At 39.2% G+C, this 13,425-nt stretch overlaps 1 protein-coding gene across 4 annotated transcripts in view; it reads right to left on the bottom strand.

Moving 5' to 3' along the window:
- NEK7 (NIMA related kinase 7) overlaps positions 1 to 12,998 on the bottom strand; it is a 149,387-nt gene extending 136,389 nt beyond the window's left edge. For all 4 annotated transcript variants that reach the window (XM_077157325.1, XM_077157329.1, XM_077157328.1 and 1 more), the window contains exon 1: positions 12,709 to 12,998. The gene's annotated coding sequence lies outside the window, so the exon portion shown is untranslated. The remainder of the gene's footprint in view (positions 1 to 12,708) is intronic.
- Positions 12,999 to 13,425: the final 427 nt, after the last annotated feature.

Raw genomic sequence — 13,425 nt, 5'->3', positions numbered from 1 at the left:
TCTGAAATCATAAAGGCACAAGCAATTCTTCACAATCACCTCACAGAAAAGAAGAGGTTCAATTGTCTTAGTGTGGTACTCAAAGTCTTTCCTAATACAATCTCTGTGCAACTTTCCAGGTTAATTTCCTTGTACGCTTCCTCATTAATTCATGAATATATGTTGTATCTTTGTTCCATTTGGCATGAGCCCTTTACAGGTACTTTGAATGATTTTAAAATAATTATTGACACTATGATTCTTCTTTCAAACTTCCAGCAATAAAAATCATGAAAAGTTATTAAATAAATTACTATCTATTTTGAAATGTATCAACCTTTGGCTATGTCAGCATTTGCCGGCTACAAAACAAATGGACATTCTGCCATTAACTATGAATTAGTAATTACTATTAAGAAGAGAGTAATTTCAACTATTAACCTAGCTATTTCCTTACATTCTTAATGTATCCTTCATAAAGAGATTGTTAGATTACCAAAATGGAGTTAATTTGGTAAATACATAGTAAGCATCTGTCAGATGCGTTTTAGAAAGCGAATCCTATCACTTCATAGAAAGCCAAACTTCTAAACTTGAATCAGGAATGATCTGGCCTCTTAAGGAAGGGAAACATAAGGGCCCCTAACCGAAAAGCTTCAAGTCAACTCAATTTAACCTGACTGCTGGTTCTATTTTAATCTCATGTCCTCATTCCAGGAACTCAACTCTTATTTTGTCCCTTGTTACCCAAGTCTCTAACTTAATACCTATCGCCAAACTGGTCTCAGTCTTGTTTCCACACCTCTCCCCATCCCCATTAAACTCATTTCTGACATACCCATGTTTTTCTTGGTTTCCACCTTGCCCCACTCTAAACAAAATGCAGAATTCAGACACCAAGCCCAAATTCTCAGACTATGTCCCTGAATGTCCTGACAGTGATCACTTGCTGATTAGACCTTTCCCTATTTTATACAGTAGCCTTCCCTCATAATATGCTCTAGGGTCTTGCAGGACCATGCCTGATATTCACCTGAGACTTTCCTAAAACAAACTGCTCAATTATATTGAACATTCTTTCACTGCTAGGACCTGCCCAGACCTCCTGACCCAAATAATCTCTGGGATGTAGTCATCTACCATTCCCTGAATGGCCAGTTCTGACAAGTATGGTCCTAGGCCCTGCAGGAAATACAAATATGTACAGGACATGATTCATTCCTTCCAGAAGCTCATATTCTAGTAAGGAAACTATGAGAAGTACAAATACAGTGGGAGTCAATAAGAATGAAAGGCCTAAAAAAGAAGAAAGAGGTTTCTTTATAGTTGTATAATATTTGAACAGGGTCTTAAAGAATGAAAATGATTTTAATGAGATTAAAGAGTAGAAGCATAGGAAATAGGCATGAAAAGCAGTGAAAGAACATAATGATAAAGCAAAAAGGCCAGAAAGGGCACAAAATTATCAGAAAATGGTACATTGCCAGATATGACTAAAACGTAGGGGAGTATAAAAAATAATAAGACAACTGGGTCTAGAAAGGTAGGTCAGAGTCAGGCTCAAAGCAGAGGACCCAATACAAAGCCATTAACGTGAACCAGGCAATATGATGAAGTATTTGGTCATTCTTTGCTCCCTTGTTTCTATAATTAATAAAAACTGAAATATTTTTAAAAGCATAAAGCTGGATCTTTATTTCAATATGGCAAATATAATCTTCCAGACTCAAAAGGTAATATAAATATCTGATAGCAGTGATTCAAAGTACTTTCTAATCTTGAAAAGTTGGCAAACAAACTTAGCTTTTCCAAGCAAAAATGGGAAGAACCTCTTTGGCTGTCTGCTGATTAAAATCTATGTTTCTTTTGTGTGATTAACCAGGAAATGAATGAGTTGCTAAGCAGCATTTATATCTAGAATTGATGAATAAAACACCATAAACAATGAAGGTAAAAAAAAAAAATTAATGCATAAATCTAAGTGATTAATATTTATATTTCAACTATATTACAAGCATACATATAATATTATAAATTATTAAGTTGAAGTTTATTTTTCAACTACAAATTAAGCGCACTAAGTAACTACAGAACTCACAAACATACAGTCAGTTTTATATTAGAGAAACTTGAAATACTCTTTTTCAAATGAATGAACATTACAGAAAGTTGCTTTCCCATCTGCCTTTCTCATTTTTTGCATCCTCCTATACATTTAATTTTTAAAGGTTCTTTTCTACATTCTGCTGTATTTCTGAAACTGTCATTGCTGTCCAGGTTTCCCTTTCTCACCCCTCCTACGGTTCCTGCTTTAAATATAATCACTTTTGCTCACTTTCAATCACCTAACAACAATTCCCAAATTTCTCCGGTTTGGACACCTGTAGGATCCAGCAGGAAATGAGGAGAACAATAAAGGAATAAATGGAAAAATAAGGATCATAAAGCGAATGGAATCACAGGATCATTTGTCTTATAGCTGCTGGGGATCTCCAGAAATCATCTGGTCTGCCACTTCGCTTTCAAAGTAGTGCCTCCCAAGATCAGGGAAAGCTCACCTCAAGTTCAAATTGGGTTTAATATCAAATGCAGTGCAATCAACTGGATCATCTTTCAAACATGTTAAAAAAATGAATACTCAAATATCCTACAAAGTTCACAAAGATGAAATATAAGCATTCTCGTCTTACTGTGGAAATACTGACTTTCAGATGATGACAACCCACCACACTAACGAGAAAAATCTAGGAATGATAGCACTGCTCTGTTAACATAGTGGGAAGCAAAGGTCCCAACATTTCCTAACTCAACACTGTTACTACATCATTAGAGTCCAGGCTCCTTCTTATTATCTGAACCATTAATCATACCACCAGTATTCTTCCCTAGGTCAAATAATCAACTCTTAAACTGAGTTCTATGGATATTAATTTAGCTCACACCAATTCCCAGATCCTATACTTGGCATATGAAAAGATACAAAAATGAACCTGGACCTTTAAAAACTTCTGTGTCAAGCTTCCTCTTATTATTATATTTTAAAACAGGAGGCAGATAACAGAAATAAAAAAGAAAGGCCTAGATTATTTGTAAACTTTAAAGAAAAAATGGGGACAATCCCTGATAACAGTTTTAAATAAGGCCAAGTAGGCTTTCTTGAATAAAGAGCATCGCTTGCATGCAAATGCCTGTATCTACTGACAAGGGGAAAAGTTAGAAGGGACACAAGTACAGATACTTGCTATCAAAGTTCCAAATGGAAATACAGCAGTCATGGAAAAAGGAACAGGTTACTCAACACAATGTCCTTGAGCTCTTTCCGTCACAGGCAGATTATACAAGACAGAAAAGTCTAGTGCAGCCAAGCTGTGGCGCAAAATACAGCATGGTAACTAAAGGCAGCAGCAAGATGCAAAAACATCTTGGCAAGGCAAAGGACTTTTGCCCTTAAGGAAACAGCAAAGCACCGCAGGGGCAAGGGAAGTGGTAAGCTTTCACACCGAGCTGAGAGAAATACCATAGAAATGCCAAAAATGGTGAGAACAGACTACAAAATAAGCAATACACTAACAAGGGGCACTTTGGGAAGAAATAAAAACTGACACTTAGGTATCCTGTTTTCTTTCATCTTTTATCAAGTGTAATTTTCTCTTCTGTTATTACTCAATTGTTATTTATAAAATATTTATACTTTGTCTAATTTAATTTAAGTGATCTATAACAGTGATATCTATAGCACCTATGTGTGTTTTGAGCAGAGACACTGGTTATAAATGCTAGAAGAGTCTGATTATTAGGCCTAAACGACTCCAAAGGGCTTCAAAAACCCAGCTAGAAATGAAACGCTCACTACTTATAAAAAATTAAAAAATAAAGACTAAAAGACAATGTGGTATTTCTTAATGTGGCTTAAGTAACACTTCATTAGAATCACCTGCAGCAGTTATTTAACATGCAGGCTGTCATCAAAAAGCAGTGGCTTTCCATTTGTGTAAAAAAAATGTGTCCAGGGTACTTGTTTTAAAATGCAATTCCTGGGCCCTGCCAGTACTTACCAAACCACAATCTCTGACAGAGGTATTCTGAGGAACTCAGTTTGAGAAAAATAATAATAGGACAAATGTCCTGAAATTGTAACCTATTTTTGGTGTTAGCAAAAAATATCACCAAAACATTCTTGAACAGTTACACAAATTCTGTAAAAATTGTTTTAAGTATACAGATTTCAAGTAATCATGAAATCAATCCTTTAGAGCTGATTTGATTAATCTTTAATCATTCTGCTTTGTACAGTAGGAATTTCACTGCAACAGAGAGCATGTATAATAACCAAACCAGAACAAACCTCTAAAAGACAAGCTACAGAGAAAAAATGACCCTGAGCCATTCATCATCCCCAAATCTTAACAGAAGAAATTAGAAGGAGAAACTGATCAATGGGTTCATCTGTATTTCTGGCACACAAGAAGCCATGGGGGCTCAGTTATTTTCAATATATCTAAGTGACAAACAACAGTAAAGGCCGTCTTATGAATCAACGTGTCTAATATATGTAATTATGAAACACAGAATAGATATCTCTGTGACCACCATGAACTTTTTTTAGCCTTGTGCTGGTTTGAATCTATGATGGACCCCAGAAAAGCCATGTCCTTTAATCCTCATTCAACATTGCTGGGTGGGGGCATTTTGATCATTCCTATTGGAGCTGTGACCCACCCAATTGTGGGTGGTAACTTTTGATTAGATGATTTCCATGAAGGTATGTCTCCACCCATTGAAGGTAGAGTTGCTTACTGGAATCCTTTAAAAGAGGAAATATTTTGGAAAGAGTCCCTTTTGGTAGAGCCATGAGAAAGCCAGCAGACGCCGCCATATTCACCATGTGCCCTTCCAGCTGAGAGGAGACGTTGAACGTCATTGGCCTTCTTGAATCAAGGTATCTTTCTCTGGATGCCTTAAATTGGACATTTCTATAGACTTGCTTTAATTGGGATATTTTCTTACCCTTAGAACTGTGAACTAGCAACTTATTAAATTCTGCTTTTTAAAAGCCATTCTGTTTCTGGTATATTGCATTCCGGCAGCTAGCAAACTAAAACAGCCTTTATCATCCTTTCTACTGCCCCAAATTATCAGTTTCTTCCTAGGGTTAGCATCCATGATAGTATTTCTTTCCTTCTTTGATCCTATTTAACAAACAGTGAGGATATACCAATATGCCCTAATGTTACTCATTTTAGAGGAAACAGAAATATCTCAACAATGTACAACCACATATTCAAATATTTGCTGACCTGAATATGTGATCAAGTTCAGATGTAGGCAGTCCAAGGTAGAAAGCCATCAATCTTTCTTTGATGTAAAAGCAAATCTTTACTGAGCAGGTATTATGAGCAAAGCAAAATTTTGCAAATTCAGAAAAAGTAAAAAATTAAAGAAAATAAAAACACTACCCCTACTCTCAAGGATAAAACTAAAACAGAGGGCACTACTAATGGAAGGAGGGAAGGAAGGAAAATGACCTGAAATGAACTTCAGGAAATACGGAATCCAGTGGAAAATGGACTATAAAACTACATTCTTAGGCTTCAGTCTATCCTCAATTCAATGAAAAAGCTAGTTTAGAGAATTATGAAGTTTCCTTCCATATCTGAATGTATTTTATTTAGTGAATTATGCACTTAGAGTAGCATTTTACAAGCTGGAGGGCAGGACTTCTAAGAGAAACAAGATGATAATAGTATATGGAAAACATGGTTTTGGAACAGGTGTTTTGTGATAGCAAAAGAATACTAAATGCAGATTATATATTTACAGGATAACTTGGATATGTTTATGTCTTAGGCACAACAACTACACAGCTTTAAAATCCACTGTAAAAACCAAAAAAGAGGAAATCTTTTGTATGGTACAGAATCTGAAAGGAAAAGTATAGATTTTGCTTGCTAAATTTTAAGTATAAAGAGTGATTAAAGGGAAATGGAACAACTGTGTAATAAAAGGAAATCTTTAATTTATCAACAGCTGATATTTTAAACACTCAATGTTAAGTCATAAAATAAAATGGAAATTGAGGGTGGTGCAACAGTGGTTCAGTGGCAGAATTCTTGCCTGCCATGCCCAAGACCCAGGTTCAATCCCTGGAGCCTGCCCATACAAAAAAAAAAAAAAAAAGAATAGAAATTGAAAATAATATGTCATTCAATAAACAAAATATCAAACATCACACGTTTGAAACTTTAATAATTTTAGATGTTATATTGAAAATGGAAAAAAATGCCAGTTTTCACTGAATATCAACATGTGGCACCACATCAATTCTAAATGTGTCTTAACATGAAAGGCAATGAAGAAACAAAGAGAAGTGAACCCGTAAGCTGCCATAAGAAATTAAAATAAACCATCAATATCCTTCCATAAAACTAATGTCATTAAGTGTTCTCGCAAAATAATCTTTTAATTAATCTGCATTTGTTGAATAACAAAATATACCTAGAAACTAAACTCTTTGAAATAAAGAAATACTATTGTCTAAAATAAACTACCTAACCTATTCTCCAGTTCTGAGGGTCTTTATGACTGCATGCAAACGTATCACATTAATTTTACTATATGATCCAGTGGTTAGATATAAAAGCAATGGAAAATCTGCAATTCTTTATATTTTAGAAGTATAATAATTTTTCATAAGCATATCTATTCAATTTCCCCAATGAGAATATAATTGTGGATAATATGGATTTGTTATGGTCAAAACCATGACAAAAATTACAGTAATTTGCCCAGGTAAATATGAGAATGGCAAAAACATTTAAACAATTAAAGAAGAACAGAATTGTACGCATACTAGAAAAATATATTTTTTAATTTGCCATGTTTTATCAGGATTTAAGGATCTTTTTACAACCCCCATTTTTTGTTGCCTTGGAATATCTCTCCAAGCCTTTGTGGTTTTGTCTACCTGAGAAACTAAGGATGACTGGCCTTTCCTCTAACCTTCAAAAAAAAAATCGTTAAAAAAAATTACCTCAAATGTGGGAGCCATTAAAATATGAACATGGAAATCACAGGGCAAAAGGAAAGGAACAGAGTTCAAGCAGAACAAGCACAAACAGCAGAAGAGGTTAGGAAGGAGCACGTTCAGACTAGGCCCAGGCAGAGTGGACCATAGCACCTACTATCAGAAGAGGCAGTTAAAACAGGACATGTTTTCCCAACCCAGAAGGTCCTAACAGTAGAGAAAAAGGTAAATGAAACTAACACTTAAAGACTGTAGTATCATGCACTTACAAAGATGTTTCCATTTACTCCTCAAAGCAATCTAACATAAATTGAGAAATCGAAGGCCTGATCAGATTATATAACTCAAACAAGGATATAAAGTAGGAGACAAATATGGGGCTTCATTTCTCCTAATCTTTTTCACATCAGGCTAAACACAGAAAATCATATTTGTTTGGCACTGTCAAATAAAGAGAAGATGCTGTTTGGAGCTGGTGGCAACTAGCCAGGAAGCTCTGGATGCCCTGTCTCCACATGACCTCCCTGCGGACAGAGTGATCAATATCCCTGCACATCTAGAAGCCACTTGTTCTAGTTTGCTAGCTGCTGGAATGCAATATACCAGAAACAGAATGGTTTATTTAATAAGTTGCAAGTTTACAGTTCTAAGGCCGAGAAGATGTCTCAGTTAAAACAAGTCTATAGAAATGTCCAATCCAAGGGCATTCAGTCAAATATACCTTGATTCAAGAAGGCCTACAAAGTTCAGAGTTTCTCTCTCAAATGGAAAGGTGCATGGCAAACACAGGGTTTCTCTCTCATCTGGAAAGGCACGTGGTGACCACAGCATCATTTGCTAGCTTTCTCGCCTTGCTTCCAGTTTCATGAAGTTCCCTGGGAAGCGTTTTCCTTCTTCATTTCCAAAGCGCTGGCTGATGGACTCTCTGCTTCATGGTGCTGCAGCATTCTCTGCTCTCTCTAAATCGCTCATTCTCCAAAATGTTTTCTCTTTTATAGGACTTTAGAAACTAATCAAGACCCACCCAAATGGGTGGAGACACTAATCCAGCTTAACAACCGCTCTTGATTAAATCACATCTCCAGGGAGATGATCTAATTACAGTTTCAAACATACAATACTGAATACGGATTAGAAGAAACGGTTGCCTTTACAAAATGGGATTAGGATTAAAATTTGGCTTTTCTAGGGTACATACATCATTTCAAACGAGCACATCACTTCTGGCTTGGACTGAAAAATTCTACTACGTAGTTTAAAAGCTGTTGAATTTGCCACTCATTCTCTTGCTTCTCAAAGCTGCACCAGGTCAGCCTAAACTATTCTTAGAAGAAAAGGAGCAGGCACCTTCCCCTCACCCCACCCCCTCACCCTCACCCCACCTCCACCCCTAACTGGCCACACACACCCAAACCATCTTGCTTTGTTAAGGAAGCAGAGAGAAGAGAACATTCATTCAGTGTTCCAGGATGGGTGAGAGATTCCCTAGGATGCAGAAAGGTGAGTAACTCTGAAAAGATTGAGATGTTTATGAACAGTCTTGAAATAAAACACAAAATTTGGGAAAGCACAGCTGAGCATTATTATGAGGGAATTTGAGATGGTCACCAAATTCTCACAAGGACTTAAGGTCCAAGAAAAGGTTATGAAACACTGCCATGAAAAATCCTTATCAAACCAAACACCAAAATCCTAAAATTAGATTTAGACCTTGAGTATTATTATTATCTACTATAGCAGGGATATGTATAAATAAAGTCTTATGGGCACAAGGCCACATCCACACATCTGTGCATTGTCTATAACTATAACGGCATTAGTTACCGCAGAAACCATATAGTGCACAAGACCTGAAACATTTACTACCTGGCTCTTTAGAAAAAAAAATGAACTCCTGTGCTATACAAAGCAACCTGGAATGATAAAATAACCCTTAACTACTTATACTCACCATCACTAGAATTTTTACAAACCCCCTAAATAAATTTTGTTCAATCGTACACTACTCTGATTAACTTTGGATAACTATTGCTACAAAACAGCTCATTATATAAGCTTGTTTCAGAAAGAGTACAACAGAGCTTTTATTTCTAACAAAGTTAAAGTTATCCTGCTGAAATAATTAAAGAATGCTTCTTAATCATCTGTCCTTCTCATTCCTACTGCCCTCCAAAACCATGAAATATATCTCTACTTTGTTTTCTTTAAAATGAAAAATAACTGTTAGAACAACAAACTATTAACCACAAAAAGAGGAATCAGCAGCTTAATATTATAATTGCGCAACTAAACAATTCCACAAGAGTTCGGTGTATAAATTTTTAAATTCTGAACTACCATTATAATCCACAAATGAATATATTTTATTAAAATTAATAACTAACTTTTACACACCTATATCTCCTAAAAAATGAGAGAAGGGTAAGAAGTAAATTGAAACATTCTCAAGAGTATAAAGAAATGCTTCTTAATATAAAGTTATAGAAATGCTGATAAAGTAATTCTGAGTAAAGAGTAATCATAAATCACTTATAAGACACCCTCAAGTATTAGACTGTTACTATGTAATAAAAGTTTAATACTATGTTTTATATATGGTCTACTTAAAATGTCTCTGCTGCATCAAAATTAAACTTACCCACATAACTCTTGAGCAGATATTTGAAGGGACAAATTTTTATTTTTATTTTATTTTATTTTATTTTTTGCATGGGCAGGCACCCAGAACCGAAGGGACAAATATTTTAATTTGGATAAAACTGGAATGCAGACAAACTACTGTTTTGTGCAGCTGCAGATACACTGCACATTTTTAAAATACCAGTCTCTTTAAAAGGAAATAAATCAAAGGAAACAAAACCTGAAAGGAATTTCGTAACTTATCTAATTAAGCAACTTGTTTTCTAAAACCGCATAAAATAAGCACAATTCTCTTCCTTTCAGATGCCCTAAATGGTGGCTACATTAGTAGTGCTATAGAGAAACATTTTAAAACATTAGACACTTCTTAAGAAAATAGTATTTAGTTCTATAAATACTGTAAAAGTCTCTAATGATATCTGACCACATATTTAAATGAAAACAAGAACTCTACATTTCAACAAATGCACAATAGTTGAGAAGAACAGAATACTTAAAATATTTGCGATAAATCGGAGTCTAAAACTGTCAACTGCACCACTGGGAAGAGGGGGTAGGGGGCTTTATGAAGTTAAATGTGTATTTTTATTTTATTGATCAGGTATGTTCATTATAGCAACCTCTGATCTCCCTTCCTCCAATAGTAAGTTGCCATCATACCAGACGTGCTTTCCTCATTCTTGGAGTAAGTGCTGTTTTACTAGGCTGGAAAAGAGCTCTTGAAATTGTCCGGCCAGGAAAATGTGTACGAGGGGAAAGGAATGGAGGGTGCTTACTGGTTATTACCTAAATAAGTAAACCTGAATAGTGGTTCGGAATATAAAATAAGACTGTCTGCATGTCTGGAAATAAAATTAAGGTCTTTGCTTTTTCAATTGATATGATATTTAACCCTGGAAAGATTCCAGTAACTGGAAACGCTTAACGATTAAAATCCTGACACTTATCGGTTTTCATTTTCAAATAATTTCAGAGTAACACACCTATCAGTCACACGGAATGTATTTAGTTCGCCGACTAGCTTCGTTTCATAAAAACTTCAAAGTGGTGAGTTCAAGGAGCAGCTGGATCATGAAATAAGACATATACTAAGGGTCAAATGAGCCGGGACCCCACCTCCCCCTTTATTTTGCTGTCAGCCGTCTCGCTGCCTTGCGTCCCTCCGCCTCGAGACTACCTTGGTGGAAGAACTTAGGTCTGGAGATCTGAGCTCAGGCCCGGAGTAGGAAGTATCCGCCCCTCGGAGCAGAGAACTGCGGTGTCCTCGCCGCGCATTGGCTGACGAGGCTGTCAGAGTGATGGTGGGCGGGGCCTGACGCGGGAGAACGGAATCTGAGCCCAATACCTCTGGGCTGGTGCCCCGGCTTCCCCACCCTGGGAGAAAGCAATCGCCCTCTGCAAAGGGTTCCCAAGCCTTTTCATTTCGACAGCACCCCATCATCGACTCCTACAGTTTACCTCTTTGACCTCTCCAAGAGGCACAGATTTTTCAAAGCTTCAATATCTCTCCCTACCCCAGCAACCTCCCATCCAGGGCGAAATAGAAGATACTGCGGTTTTAGGAGTGAAGCAAGTTCTGGTATGGATCTCCCCATGAGTAGCATGGATTCCTGCTTCCATTTCCTCTGGAATCGAAATAATTGCTTAACAATTTACGTTAGCCGTTTCCACTGCATTGTCGTTCGCCTAGTGTTACCTCCAAGCATTACAAACTTAATTACACCCTTGATTTTACTGTTCAAGTTTCCAGTGTTTGCCTGGTTGTTCCAAATGTATCATAAAGTTTCTTATGCAAGTACTATGCCACACTTCGCCCACACCAGCAGCACAAGGTCCTGAACAGAACAGACTTATAATCCACATAGTCTGTACTGTCTTCTGCAACGAACCTGACAAGACATACTGCTGTCGCCTATAGGGAGTGTGTACACTCTTTGAGATTGCAAATTCCTTGGAGGAGGAATTAGAAACAGTGGTTCTAATTATGCTGTGCATACAATGCTCTACAAACCATGGGCATTTGATGCTTTCAACCAAACTCTTAGAGTCCACAATCTCAAAGGAGGAGGAAAATCATTTTATTTCTGTAATATATTTCTGATTTTCATTTCAGTAGCAAAAATTACTCAAGGAAAGAAGAATATCTTACTGTAAAATAAGTACATTTTTAGTATTTATCCATAACAAGGACCACAGCTATGCAAGAACATGGTTCATCTATTTGATTCAAAATCTCCCAAGGTCTACAAGTATAAAGGAGACACGCAACAGATAGAGTTCTTTAGACCTCCACTGCTGCACCTTCGAAGTCGTGTTCGCTTCATGACACTGTCCTAGACTGATCTTGTCTTACTTTTCTCCTTTTTTTTTTCCTTTGGATCCCCTTTCTCTCTCCGTTTTTGGCCTCAATTTTCAATTTCCTTCTGTCTCTTCCATTGCCACCATCACCGCCAATGTTCGCTATTGCTTCTCAATTCCTGTCTCCAACATTTCCTAATCCCGAGAAAGTCCCCCTAAAGCTCATTCTCCAACAGGTCTCTCACCCTCCAGTTAGTTCTCAAGTCACTTCAGATACTCTCCTATCTGTCGGTTCCCACTACCCACTCTCTCAACCGAGAACTTCACTTTTCTCTGTGGGGCGACTGCCGAATCCTGACAGCCGGCCCTAACCAATCCGCGAGAGATAAATAACTGGCGCCACCAATGAGCACCCGCCGGGAGGCAGAAGGCGGGACTTCGCCTAAGTTTCTCCGGTCCCGAAACCGAAGACCTGTTGCCGCCACCGTCGCCGCCACGAAGTTTCTTAGTTACCGCGGCACTCAGGGCGGCCTCAGGCCGCCAGAGCCCATACGAGGTCTGATGTTGCTGTGGCCTGCTCTGACCACTGCCCCCCAACAGGATTTAAACACCCACTACGGGGCTCGCGGGCGGCGCGCCCCGCCCCACCTCCCCCGGGCAGGGGGATCCCGCAGGCAGCCCTGCGTGTTCCCGGCCTCCCTCTCCCGGTCGGCCTCCCGCAGGCTGCCCCACCCGGCGCGAGCGCCGGAGTCCCGACAACGACTCACCAGGAAGTTGGGAGTTTTCCGTTCTCCCGCCCGCGACCGACCTGGAGCGGGCGGGCGGCCCGGCCAGGCGCCGCTGCTGAGAGGCCCGCTGGGCCGGGAGCTGTGGCTGTGAGACCCGGCGCCGATCGGCTGCCTTCCGCCGCGCCACCCGCGCGGACACTGCAGGCGCGGGCACCCACCCTGCGCACGGCGAGGCGCGTCCCGAGTGCGAGCCTAGCAGCGGCCCATCCTCCGGCGGCTCCCACTCCCCCCGCGGCCGCCGCTGTCAGGAGTGTAAACATCCCGGCATCCCCGAGGAGAGGGGCGGGGCGGGCGCCGGCTCCTCCCCGCGCCAGGCCCCGCCCCGCCGGCCTCCCGCTGGCCTCCGGGCAGGGGCTTCCCCCTTGGCTCCACCAGGTGGTCTGGGGAGGCCCTGGCAACTTCCCCAACTTGAGCTGAAAATGCTCTCGAGGAGCCCCTTCCGACTTATCTTTTCCTGTTCTCCAGGCCTTCAGTCGTGTGGAGCGCGTCGTTCTGCCCCCATGGCCCTGTTCTCCTGCTTCAGGACAACTTCCCACCAAGCCGAGGATCCGCTGCTTTTTAAGAACTTGGTTTTTTTCCTTCGTTCGTATCTAAATGCCCCACTTGCATGTGACTAAATTTGGTGACGCCCCCTTCTGGATCACAGCATTTTGTTTTACCAGGCGTTTTAAACTTCGTTTTCTCAGCTAAATGTCT

The sequence above is a fragment of the Tamandua tetradactyla genome, chromosome 4, assembly GCF_023851605.1.
Source record: "Tamandua tetradactyla isolate mTamTet1 chromosome 4, mTamTet1.pri, whole genome shotgun sequence".
Lineage (NCBI taxonomy): Eukaryota > Metazoa > Chordata > Mammalia > Pilosa > Myrmecophagidae > Tamandua > Tamandua tetradactyla.
This window is presented reverse-complemented; position numbering and strand designations above follow the sequence as displayed.